The 12,381-nt window shown below is 42.7% G+C and overlaps 1 protein-coding gene across 2 annotated transcripts in view; it reads left to right on the plus strand.

The window, feature by feature from the left end:
• Positions 1-1,333: 1,333 nt before the first annotated feature.
• Positions 1,334-12,381, plus strand: part of FAM135B (family with sequence similarity 135 member B) — a 211,253-nt gene continuing 200,205 nt past the window's right edge. For both annotated transcript variants that reach the window (XR_005703517.2, XM_040081750.1), the window contains exon 1: positions 1,334-1,455. The gene's annotated coding sequence lies outside the window, so the exon portion shown is untranslated. The remainder of the gene's footprint in view (positions 1,456-12,381) is intronic.

Genomic DNA, 12,381 nt, shown 5'->3' on the forward strand with positions numbered 1-12,381 from the left:
CTGTCGCTATCTGCTCTTGTAAAAAATCCCTGTCCATCTTTTTTTGTAGGCTCCCAGCTTCCATAGCCATTTATCCAGGTTTGATACTTTAATAGGAAATACCATCCAGCTCATTTTCTTGGTGCCTCAAGCTCATAGATTCATATCATCTGCAGCATTCAGGTTGCAAGCAGAGATCTGGCAGCAGGAAGCAGCAAATCCCTTTAGAAAGTTTCCACCAATGATTTTTCCCCCCCCCCCCCCCCAGTATTTTTAAGACAGGGTTTCACAATGTCCTGCAAATAGTACCAGCTCCTGAAAGAACTGTCATGTTTCTTTTATGAGCATTACGTAGCTTTGCACTGACATTTTGGGATGGAAGTGGCATTTGATTGTTGTGACCTTGTTGTGTCTTGCGATGTTCCAGTGCAAAATGAGAGCCTCACAACATGCCACTTTGATAGATAAATGGCAGCTGAATGCCTTGATTTCACATGTCTCTCTCAGCTAATACTCTGTATTCTGATCATGTGGCAGTCCATTCACCTGAGGTCTTTTTTCTTTCTTATTTTCAGCTCATTAGACAAAGGCAAAGTTCAACTTGTTTGCTTCATGCATGAAAGAATTAGTGTCCTGTGCTGAGTGGGTTCCTTTCTGGAAGTTTTTTTCCTCACTGTTTGGTGGTTAGAGGCAGTTCTCTGTCACACAAGGAACTCACAGTAGGGGGATTTCTCCATGCAAAGAAACCTTTACATGATAAGACAGTAACTTTTAAGTCCCAATTTAAAGGCAGAGGGTTGGCCTTTAGTTTAAAAAAGAAAAAAAGTTTAAAATTGCATCACATCACAACTTTGAAAGTCATTCCCTTCCCCAGCTTTGCTGATTTGTTCAGTTCTTTATAAAAATGCAAGAACCCCCTAAAAAAGGATACTTATCCCTCCTGGAGTCTGGTGTTTGACCTTTGCAGGGCAGCGAGCTCTTTGCCGACAAGTGCAGAATGCAAACCTTTTGGATGCATCACTCCATCTGTTTTCCCAGAGCCCCAAAATCGTGCCAAGGAGTGACCTCCATCCTCCTGGCTGCCACTTTCCCTATGGGAAGGGGCTCTGGGGTGACGTCCCTGTGCCTGTACATCGAGGGCTGCTAGGCAGCCATGGGCTCGAGCGGCTCTGGGTGCTGGGGCAGCTGTTGCTCTGAGCGGTGCCGCCGCCGAGTTGGGTAACCATGGCAACAGCATCACCGCCAGCATCCTCCTCCTCCTCACTCGGCTCTCCTCCTCCTCGGCATCATCAGGAGCAGCAGCAGCAGCAGCAGCCCTGCCAGGAGCCAGAGCCCGGCAGCCGAGGCTGCAGCCAGCTGCTGCCAACCCCAACCCGCAGCGGCACCCGGTCACAGCCCCGGCCCCACTGCTCCCGGCCGGAATAGGGCAGAGGGAGCTGAGGGAGCTGCACTGCAGAGGGATCCCAGACAGCCCAGGTAAGAGCTGTGGGGCTGCTCACAAACTCCCCGCGATCGATGTGCTGTGTGCCTGGCGTGTGTTTGCGTGCGAGTGTTGGCTGTGAGTTTTCCGGCTTGCTCCTTCCCACAGCAGTGTGATGACAATTCCAGGCAAGCATGTTTTCCAGCTCGTGTTCCCCATCTCTGCCATGCCGTCCCTCTCTCTCTCCTCCACCCAGATACATAGGGAATAATAGATAATGTTCTAATATGTTGTTTGAGAATGGGATGGTGTGTCTGTTTCCGTCCCCAGTTCTGCACCACCACAGGATGGTGGGGGGCCCAATGTGATCAGAGTGGGGAATGGCTGCGCTCCTAAAATAAAAGTGGGCAGCAGCACTGGAGCAAAGGTTGATGTGGTAATTAATAACCTCTAAAGAAAAAAAAAATATGCGACAACGCACTTCTGTCTCTACCCACTCTGCAAATAAATCTCTCTCATCGTATTCAGCAGAGAGCTGTAAAGCAGAGAGGTATATGAATAGACAGGACTAGATACCTCACTATAGTCCACAACTATCATATTCACCTTAAGTGCTTTAAAACCAGACTAAATTATTACAATATCAATGCAGTAATACCTGAGAATATATGTATTTATAGAATTGCAAAAATGCTGCTCTAAAAGCTTTACACCTCCTAAGAAATAAAAAAAAAATAAAATTATATTGAAGATGTGCATCTGATGGCCACACAGTAAAAGATACTCACTTCATCTGTTGTGAGAAAGCGTGGAGTGGGTACATTTCAAGAGGTAGGACGAATAGTTCTGATCCAAAAACACATGAGGACAGTCCTTTTATAAACAGAAGAGATACAAAGCTGTGGAGTGTCCTTGTGCAGGCAAAGAGATGTGGATGAGTGCGTATGTCTGAGGAGCACGAAGTGGGGGACAATAGGAAGTTAGTTTAAGCCAAGTGTTTAAGCTGTGAGTGTTTGCTGTGTAATGACTGCAGAGAGCTCTTTCCAATTCCACAGAACTATTTTTATTTTTTTGTTTGTTTGTTATTGTCAGCAGTAAGGAGAAAGAGATCTGACGCTGCTGCTGTCTCTGTCTCCTTCTCTAAAATCCTGTTCTTCCTCTTTGGTGTCCCCTGTCCTCCCTAAATCATTCTTGTCTGTGTAGCTGGAAATGCTTCCTAATTCAAACATGGGGATGGTCTGGGTATGACCCAACACAGTTACTCGTATAGTTGCGTGTATATATATTTATATATGTATATATATATCCTTGTACGTAGGTTAAGAGGCATCTGTGTCTCATCTTCAATCTGATTAGAAAATCAGAGTAGTTTTTAGTCCAAGTCCTGTGTTTTGCTATGTCTGTAGATCCTCCTAAAATCAGCTGGAGCTGGAATATAATTTAAGTTTATAGGTACAGAACAGAGGGCAGAATTGTGCTCACCTTTTCTCTATGTTTACAAACATTCTCCTCCTGCAAGCTACAGAACAAGAAATTTGGGTAGGCAGGACCTCATGTCCAGTTCTTAAGCAGATGTGCTGTAAAAGTTACCTGGGAATTATGTTCCATCCCAAGTGAAATTGATAAGGTAAAGGATAGAAAAAGAAAATATAGGCAGCTCTTTGGAATCAGTGCTTCAATTTGAAAAATGATTTCTTGAGGAACTTGACCTCATCACAACAGGTCTTCTCTATAAGGGCTCTTTGATCCATGGTAATGACAGTGCTCACAGACACCAAGTTTAACTGAGGAGGATGATTTTGGATACTTACATTGATTAAACTAAAGCACTTTAGGGCTACAGTCCTTAAGAGTATGGGCACATTACATGGTGTATTTCTCCATGACATTTGGCGTTTGCTTTGAATTCAGAGAATAATTAAATCTTGAGACTTCTTTGTAGTAACAGAGAGGGAATAAAAGTGCCTGTCAAAATGCCTGTAAAAAGAGCACAAACCTGATCATGTGTCTGACACTGAGACACCAGTAACAGCCACAATCCTGTTTACATGTGTTGCAGAGAAGCACAGTGCATAATCCAGGGGCAGCTCAGTGAGGTGCAGAGCAGTGACTCTCTCATCAGCACAAGCAGATGATTGAAGGTCAAAGGGCTCTGGGCATTACACATTAACACTCTGCAAGTATTCCCACACAGTCCTACGTTACTGCTAGCAGGGGTGGGCCGGTGATTACAGAGAAGCCAGAATTCGTACATGGACTTTTGATTGCTACACGGCTGAAAACTTCTGTTAGAAATGACTCTGGGTGAGGCAGGGAAGCTTGATGTTTTCATGAGCACTGCTTGGCCATAGAAATCCTCTACAGGGGGCTGCTCATGCCAAGTCAGGGTGCTGAGGCTGGTATCAGTGGAAGAAGCAAGGATATTCCCCACCTCACATATCCATTATTTAATTTTAAGTGTCCCCCAGTCCTGCAGCTCTTTCCATTGCTTAACCTGGAAGGCTTAGGAGAGATTTTTTTCATTTTCCCTTATGGCTTTTTCTATTATATTTTATTAGTTTAGTAATGGACAGGAACACAGTCTTTCTTTTCTTTTGTGCACGGCTGTTAAGAGCTGCTCCCTCAATGCTCACTTATTGTTCACTAGCACTGTTCTAAGGGGAAAAAAATTATATCTCATGATATAACTAAGCATCTTCTAAAATCTCGCTCCTAATTTTCATTAGTCACTCACTGTGGCTCTCAGAGCTCAGAACAAAAGAAGACTTATACAGTAGTTGCTGTTCTAAAGTTGGCATTTGCCAACAGGTTGAGGAAGGAATTTTGGAAGTGCTGCAGTCAGGGTCTGGGGTTTTTTTGTTGGTGGTGGTTTTTTGGTTTTGGTTTGCTCTTTGGTTTTGGTTGTTTTATAAATAAGGAAGATGCTTTTTTTTCCCAGATCCTGCTCTATAGGAAGCTGAAGCAAAAGATGATTTGAAGAAGAATGTTGTACCCTGCCTTTAGTTTAACAATGTTATTCATTTTATTTTGAGCCTATGTGTACACAGCTGATTATTATTCTATTTAATAATCACACTTATTTTCCCTCTTGCAATATTATGGTTTGGTTTTTTTCCTTTTACACTCTATTGTGATTGGCTAGATTCACTGTTTAATAAGACAGACAATTAACCATGGAAAAGTTTTCCCAGTGAGGAAGGAGATGACAGGATCTTTACCTTAGAAACTGGACACTGCTCTATTTGGTTCCCTTAAAATTATGTACCCAATCCATATGTGATACAGATACAACCTTTTTGGTTTTTGCCAATTTTCATCTTCTTGCAGAGTGAGACTGGTCTTGGTGGACTCTCATAGTCTGACTGATAACCATGATGCTGAAATGGGAACCTTTGTGTCCACTGAGCAGATACCCCATCAGCACTCAGGAAGGTTATAATTCCTTTCTGGTCTATTGGCTCAGGTGGTGTAAGCCTTGGGTCTCTGTTCTGTAACCCCTGGGGTCCATCACTTTCCTTGCTCATGGTTTGAGACCTTCTTCCCCACTCATGAGACAATCTGAGTGTCTGTGCTTCCCCCCAGCACAGCTCTGACAGGAGTGTGTCCCCGAGCACAAATAGTGCAGGCGTCTCACTTTGTGTGTATTTCTTCTGGTCTGCCCTGTCCCCAGTTCCCTCCCTTGCATGCTGGGAGTGCCTGACATGCTGCAAGAGCCTCAGGGCCTGTGATGTAGCATGACCTCTGCTAACACTGCACCAGGAGGGAATGGGCTGGAACCACCTGGGCAGTTGTGGCTGCTGGGCTGATCCTCCTTCAGAAGGTCAGCACCGTGACATGCCTGATCTCTACTTGTTGGGAGAGTGAGTCAGAAGCTGGCTTCCTCCAAATGTTCCAAATCCAAGAGGATATGATTTTATTCTCTCTCTAATCCTATTATTAGTGCCTGCAATGTTAAGGCCTCTGTTATTCAGCAGTTTCATTTCTTCCCTGTTCCGCTGCTGCAGATGGAGCATCCAAACAAAGTGTAAAAGGAATAATTTCTTTATTTTATGCACTCAGATGCTGCCAACATCCATGTGTTGTCCCATATTAAGAGAATACCTTTTTCAGGGGGGGAGAAGCTTGCTCTGGTCCTCCTACAATTCTGCTTCTCTCTCAGGTTCCGACATGTCTTGGTGTGGATTCTTTGTTTCTGTAGCCTCCACACCTCTGACCTGGGTATGTTTCAGTACTAAGATCATCTTCAGTGGCCACAGAGGGACTCACAAAGTTTACTTCTCTTACTGCACATGAGGCACTGAGGATAAATACAATATCCTGATACACTCTTCCTACTTGTTGTGTTTTCTCATCCTTAGGATCGTGGGAATAAGACAACATAAACAGTACTTTGACCTTTTCCTGGTATATATACTTACCAAATCCTTGTTTTTGTAGTAGTATATCTAGTATGTATGTATATATATATATAATATGTATATCTAGTAGTTATATTCATCATAATTCCTTTTTATTTTTTCTTAGCTCCGTGGTGTTGTCGTGGATAGCTAAGGTGTTGTGCACTCCATTGGAATATAGAGGTGAAACTGCAGGTATTAAACAACAGACTTGTACTGAAAAAGCATAGCAGTGGCACGACAGTAAATTGATGTTTGTCTTATTTGCATGGAAACTTCAAACTCTGGTCAGTTGCTTGGAGGATTTACAGAATGCAGCACAATGACAAATGGGACTTTCGTATCGTAACCTGTGCTATTAAGACCCTTTAGCAACCTGGGGAGGACCAGGCTCTTTCTTGGTCCAGCTAGTTGGGCAAAAAAATCTCCCCGTTGTATTGCTGTGCAGATCTCTACAACTGGGAAGGAATCCAGCTCTGCACCATCTTCTAATGTGTAATTTTGGTTTCTCTCATTGTTAACACTGCATTTATTTCTGAGTCTGGCAAGCACAGTCCCATTACCTTTTTATGGTCCTAAAGAACATATTATTTGGAGGATGTGGCTTGAGTGAAATGTTGCTTGTGTCTTGGTTAATTCGTCAACCCATACTGCCAAAAACATTGTGGCAGTAGGAAAAGCAGTCCTGCTGAATCCTAGACAAGAGAGGTATTTCAGTATGAAAACTTCCATCTCTGTTAAATTATTTTCCACTCATAGCCTCTTGTTCTGCTCAGTGGCTTTGACTTGACCTCATTGCAGGGAGATGATGCCTATAGATGATGTAACCTCATATTCTTGCTAAATACGTCCTTGGCTTGTAAGTGTCAGCTTTGAGGTGTCTGCATGAAACCACTGACTTTATTTGTATTTAAAGTCTTCCATTTGTTTCAGAGGTGATGGGGCAGAATGGGGCAAAACCGACTTTCAGGAGATCACAACTCTTTGTGTGCCACTTTTCTGGATTTGTGTGTTCTAAAAAAAAAAAAAAAATTGGGTTCTTATATTATTTTGGTTTCTGCAGAGGACTCTGGGCTACAGGTTTGGAGCTGGCAGTCTGCCAGTACCTGTAGCAACTGCTCCCCCTCTGTGTGATTGAGCACCTGAGTGCTGCAGGTACTGGCTCACATCTGCACAGCTCTTCTGTGCGATTAGGGCCCAACTATCCCACGTCATAGGACATGAGGATCTCTGTGGGACAAGGCAGATGGATTTCATTAGGACTGAGCAGTGTCTGCTGCTGCAAGTGTCTCTTCTTACAGGCACTTACAGAGTACACTGCCCTGCATAATAAACCTGTTCTACACCCTGCAGTCACGCAGAGCTATTTATTTTCTTTTCCTGCCTGTCTTGGTTTAAAATCTCAGCTGAAAACTTCTCTTTTCTGTTCATGCCTCATTGTTTTCTCTCCATTTGCCTCTCCCTTTGCAGCTGTGTTTAGGCTGAGCTGTGTGAGGGTAGATGTCAGAGGAAATAAAGTCTCATTGTGTGATGTTGTAGAGTGCTTTGCTCCACAGCCACCCAGCCCTTGCACCACTGGAGGCTGTGGGATATTTGCCTCTGACCTCAGGAACAGCAGGAGTCATCCCCATGCACAAAAGTCTTTTCAGAAGGAAAGATAATGCACAAGGCTGTGAAGAGATTGTTGTTTGAGGAAGGCATGGAAGCCTGAACCCTCTCAGTCGAAAAGCTTTTGTTGGCTGTCATGGATGGATCAAAGTCAAGCTGCTGTTTTAGCCTGGGATGTCACAACCACCTGAGCATTCCTTGTCTTTGCTTGGGGAACCAGGCAGCAAAGTCAGGAGCATTGTGAGGCAGAAAGGGACAAGACAGAGAGACATCATTTCAGCAAGGCTACTCTTTTTTGAAAGAAATCCATATGGATGAATGGATGAAATGGAGATGAATAATAATTCCAGAAGGTTATGGAAAAGCCCTTAGATGTGTTCTTTCTTTTATGGTGGGGAAGGGAGGAATAGATTTTGGATTGCATCAATTCATTTGGATTGCTTCAATTCTTTTGGATTGCATCAATTCTTTTGTCTGAAGAGGGAAGAAAGATTGTTAGGAAAAAAAAAAAAAAATTCCAGTGAAGAAAACTAGTGAGGAATGATCATCAGACTCTTGCTAATTTTTAGTAGCACTGTAAATTAGGCCTTGTTTTCTTTAGGTGCCTTGCGTTGGTAGTGGGTGACATTAGTGCTTTATTAAACTTGCTGTGCTGAGGAGCTCATTGGTTTAGTGCAGCTAATAATAATACCCTGATGGAGAAACAGAAGGTGGGATAGCTCAGCATCAGACATTGGAGTGCAGAAATAGTCGCTGCTAGTTGAACTAAAAATACACAACAGCATAACCCTCTTGCCTACAGCAGCACATGCTGAACACCCTTTGGACGCTGGCAGTGGGGGAATGGCTTCCCTTTGGTTTTGGCAGCTGCTGGATCTGCAGTGCTCTGTGGTGATTCGTTTGTGTGACTGCCTAACGTTACCGTAGGGGTGCCAGGCCCCTCAGAGCAAGTTAATTAATATCCTTGGATAGTTAATCATTATCCAGAATCATAAACAGACTATATAGGGTGAAATGGGCTGCATCAGGTGACTTGTTAAGCCACTTTGTCCCAGGGTGGGACTTTGTGGTCATGGAATCACCCAACGACATGGGAGTGAGCGGCAGCAGCAACCAAGATGTAACCATGGCTACTCTGTTCCACTGCTCCCTGCTCCTGCTTGGGGACAAACACCAGATGTCAAGATTGCTGCTGAATTATGAGCCTTGGACTTATTGCTGCACAATGTGGTCAAAGAGATTTATCTAATTTTTTCCTACTGCCTCCTGGGGTTTACCCAGCCTCTCCACTTGGTCTCTACATGGGTGAAATTCAGTTTAGCATGTACACGTTTTTCTGCTATGAGCTTCAAAATCTCCATGACAATAAGATAAAAGTGGCCCAGATGTAGTGGGGATAGGGTACCCTGAAATAGGTCAGTTACAGGAAATTAGGACACATCTAATGCCAGAATCAGCAGTGCGACATGGATATCTGCTGCATTGTCAGATGGTAGATCAAAGGTGAGGAACACTTTGTAGATAATTCATAGAATCATAGAAAAATTTAAGTTGGAAAAGACCTTTAAGATCATCAAGTCCAACCTCCAACCCAGCACTGCCGAGATGAGGAAAAATGCTCAGTGAAAAGAGGGAGTTAATTGACTGTGTTGGGCACAAGTGATGAGACATTGTCTCCAGATAAAGGATACAAAGACAAAGTGCTGAGACAGTGAAGACAAGAAGTAAGGCCTGCATGCTCTAATTTGAAATTTCTGCATTATGTATAATAAAACCCAGCTGTGGTGGGACTCCTTCACTTGTTTGAGTACTGAGATACCTGTGGCTGGGATAGGAACGGACAAGGATATATGGCTGTAGCTACTTTGTTCAAGCCAGGCCTTTTTCTTTCAGCCAGAGAGAGAGAAAGGTAACATCATACAGCAGCCAGGGGTCAGCCAGGTATCTGTGGTGGCCGGATCCAAGGGAATCAATCTCCTTTGTGTCTCCTCTGGGAGTCTTTGGAGTTTGAGGGTTCAGCTGGAGACAGAGCAGGCAAAGCACAGAGGTTTTGTTTCTTCCTTGAGACAGGTTTTTCTTGTGTGGACTTCTCTGAGCTGAGGTTACCTTAACAAAGGGAGAACCAAGAGTGACAAGCTTCCTTGCCTGTCTTTCTTCGCCAGTCTGAGCTTCTTTCTGGGACTGCTGTTGTACTTACTCTCTGATGAAGTGAATAGCAAAAAGCTATTTTTGTTCACAGGGTAGTTTCATAGGATAATTCTGGTTGGAAGGAACATCTATTCCAATCACCTGCTAAAATCAGGGTCACCTGTAGGGTCAGACCAGCCTTCTTAGGGTTTTATCTAGTCCAGCTTTTTATACATCTATATCAGAAAGTGAGTGGCCTCTAAAATTTTCTGAATCGTCAGGACCAGGGTCATCAGGAGCTTTCAGGGAGAGTTTTGAGAGGGAGACAGGAGGTCTGGCACCATGTGCAAAGAGCATTTCCATGAGGACTTCTGACCCCCTGGAGATTTCCAGGGGAAACTGGCAGCAGCTCTGAAGGGAGAGTGGTGTGCAGAGCATGACAGAGGTGGAAATTAACTGATCAAAAGCCTTCTTGGGCTGTCAAGGGCAGGTTTATTCCTCATCATAAGTGGCTTCCTCTGGGGACTTGTGGATACTCAGTGCCAGGGGGAAAGTGCTGATGCGAGGTGGGTCTGGCTTGCCCTGTGTCTGTACATGGTAGATGACTCTTCCGGGAGATAATGCCTCAGGTCAGTGACTTAATTATGTCTGGTTTGGAGACCTTTTACCATACCTGAGATAACTCAAGGCTTACAGGATGGATTTTGGAAGAATCGTCTTTTTCAGAAGCAATAATCACCAATTACTAAGAAAAGATCACCTTATTTAGTCATTTCCCACTGGTCTCATCTTCCCACCAAATGCTCTGCTTATAAAAGCTTTTCTTTCAGGGCCAGTGCCACTGATGATCAGAACCCTGGCATCACAGGAACATTTTAAAAAGAGTTTGAGGGCCAATTATATAAATGTTTCTTCTTTTGTAAAACAACTTGGGACTTGTAAACGTATTAAGTCCACATAACACTACATAATTCATGATAATGAATTATTTACTTGTGTAAGCTGTGTTTTAAGCAAGGAAATTTTTTTCCTTATATGAGTGAAATAAAGATATTTTAGATAATTTTGAAAGAAGTAGCTGCCATTTCACTCTTTTGCTTTTCTTTCCAATTGATTTTTCTTATGAGTGTGTTCTTTGGGAGTGGCTGATACCAGGTCTGTAATGTGTGAAGGTGACTTCCTCAGCACCAAAACCCACAAAATCTTCCAGCAAAATAATGATTATTAGAAATTAAGGAGTCCACTTCATGTTGTTGATGTGCAAATGGCACATTTTGTAACTTATAATTTTAGAATCATTGTTTATTTTCCAGATGAAATTGACGATGACAACTTCAATCCTTGTAAAGTATAGATGAATGCTGTTACTATGGAGTCTTTTATATGATGCTTTTGGATTTGAGCCTTATTTATGAGATTATTTTGAACTTTGTCCCTTTTATATATATATATATATGTGTGTGTGTGTGTATATATATATATGTATATATATATATGGATCATTCTGTTGCATTTTCTTTCCTTTCCCCTTCCTTTTCTTCCCTCAACAACAGATGATTTTGAAGACAGCATGAATGAAACAAAATGTTGGCATGGTCTAGCTGAATTTCCTGACAAGATAAACATTAAGTTAAATGTGAGACATATGCCTTAGTGTGTGACTGTAATTTTATAGGTTCTTTTATATGTTATGGTTGGCAAGAGAATTCCTGTAGCCTATTCTGGCTGGAAAGAACAGTATTTCTTAGTCTTAAGAAAGATATGTGATTTTAAATCTGTACATGCTACCAGCTATACTGTCTGAGCGCTGAATTACTGTCTGGAGGTGATGCCCTTCCATTTGTTCCCACTGTGGAATGCAGGCTTGCATTCTGTGAGAATATTTTCTCTTATGGCTGCACAAGTTAAAAAATTAGAGGGATATTGGCTGTAGCTCATCCTGTGAGACTTTAGTTTGTGCAGCCAGACAATCAGAGGATAAATGCTGTGCCCTTCCCCAGACTCCTTAATTTTGGAGACCAGTCGCATAATCTTGGAGTACTTTGAACTGCAATGAAATTTGCTCATTCCCTCTCACCTTTTTATACAAGGATCCTCATGCTGAACTGACATCCATGATTTTTCTGTGGTAATGTTCAGGCCTAGGAGTGCATTTTGTCTGACATCCTGATCATGAGTGGAATTTATTTTAGTTAACTTTAGCAGAATCATCTTCATTCAAAGTAGCCACCAGCTTTCTTTATGTGGACAAGGCAGAGAAACAGATATTTCTAAGGCACTACTCAGATAACTCTTTTAAAATGCATGCTTTAGGACAGAAAAATCATGCTCAAGCTTTGTCTTTGCTGTCTGAACAGGAGCTTGGACAAGTAGTTGAGGAACAGCCATTTACACTGTAGATATATGTCCTTTTACCAAGTGTAAACATATTTATTTTCAAAATATGGAACAGGGGACAGACATCTGGAGTCTTTTCCCTCTTTTCCAAACACCCTTCACACTTGTCTTTATGGCACAGAGATCTTTTGTTTTCAATCAATCACACACATTCCTACTGCCTTTTAATCAATCATGCACATTCCTACTGCCTTTGCCATTCAGGTTTCCAGTCTGTTCTGGCATTTTGTGTGGCAAGACCACATTTCCTGTGATCTGCCATCACGTTCTTCTGTGTGATGCCCCACTCTGGACTCTTGGCTGGTTGCTGGACTAGCACAGAGGAAAAATGATGAAGCAATCCTAGCATTGCTTCACATTATGAATACTAAAGGATTTTGGTTCTAAGATATAATCAGGGAATAAATGGTGTATTTGGCAAAAATGTAGCCTGTTCAGAAACAGCATTTGAAC

Source organism: Hirundo rustica, chromosome 1, assembly GCF_015227805.2.
Source record: "Hirundo rustica isolate bHirRus1 chromosome 1, bHirRus1.pri.v3, whole genome shotgun sequence".
Taxonomy (NCBI): Eukaryota; Metazoa; Chordata; class Aves; order Passeriformes; family Hirundinidae; genus Hirundo; species Hirundo rustica.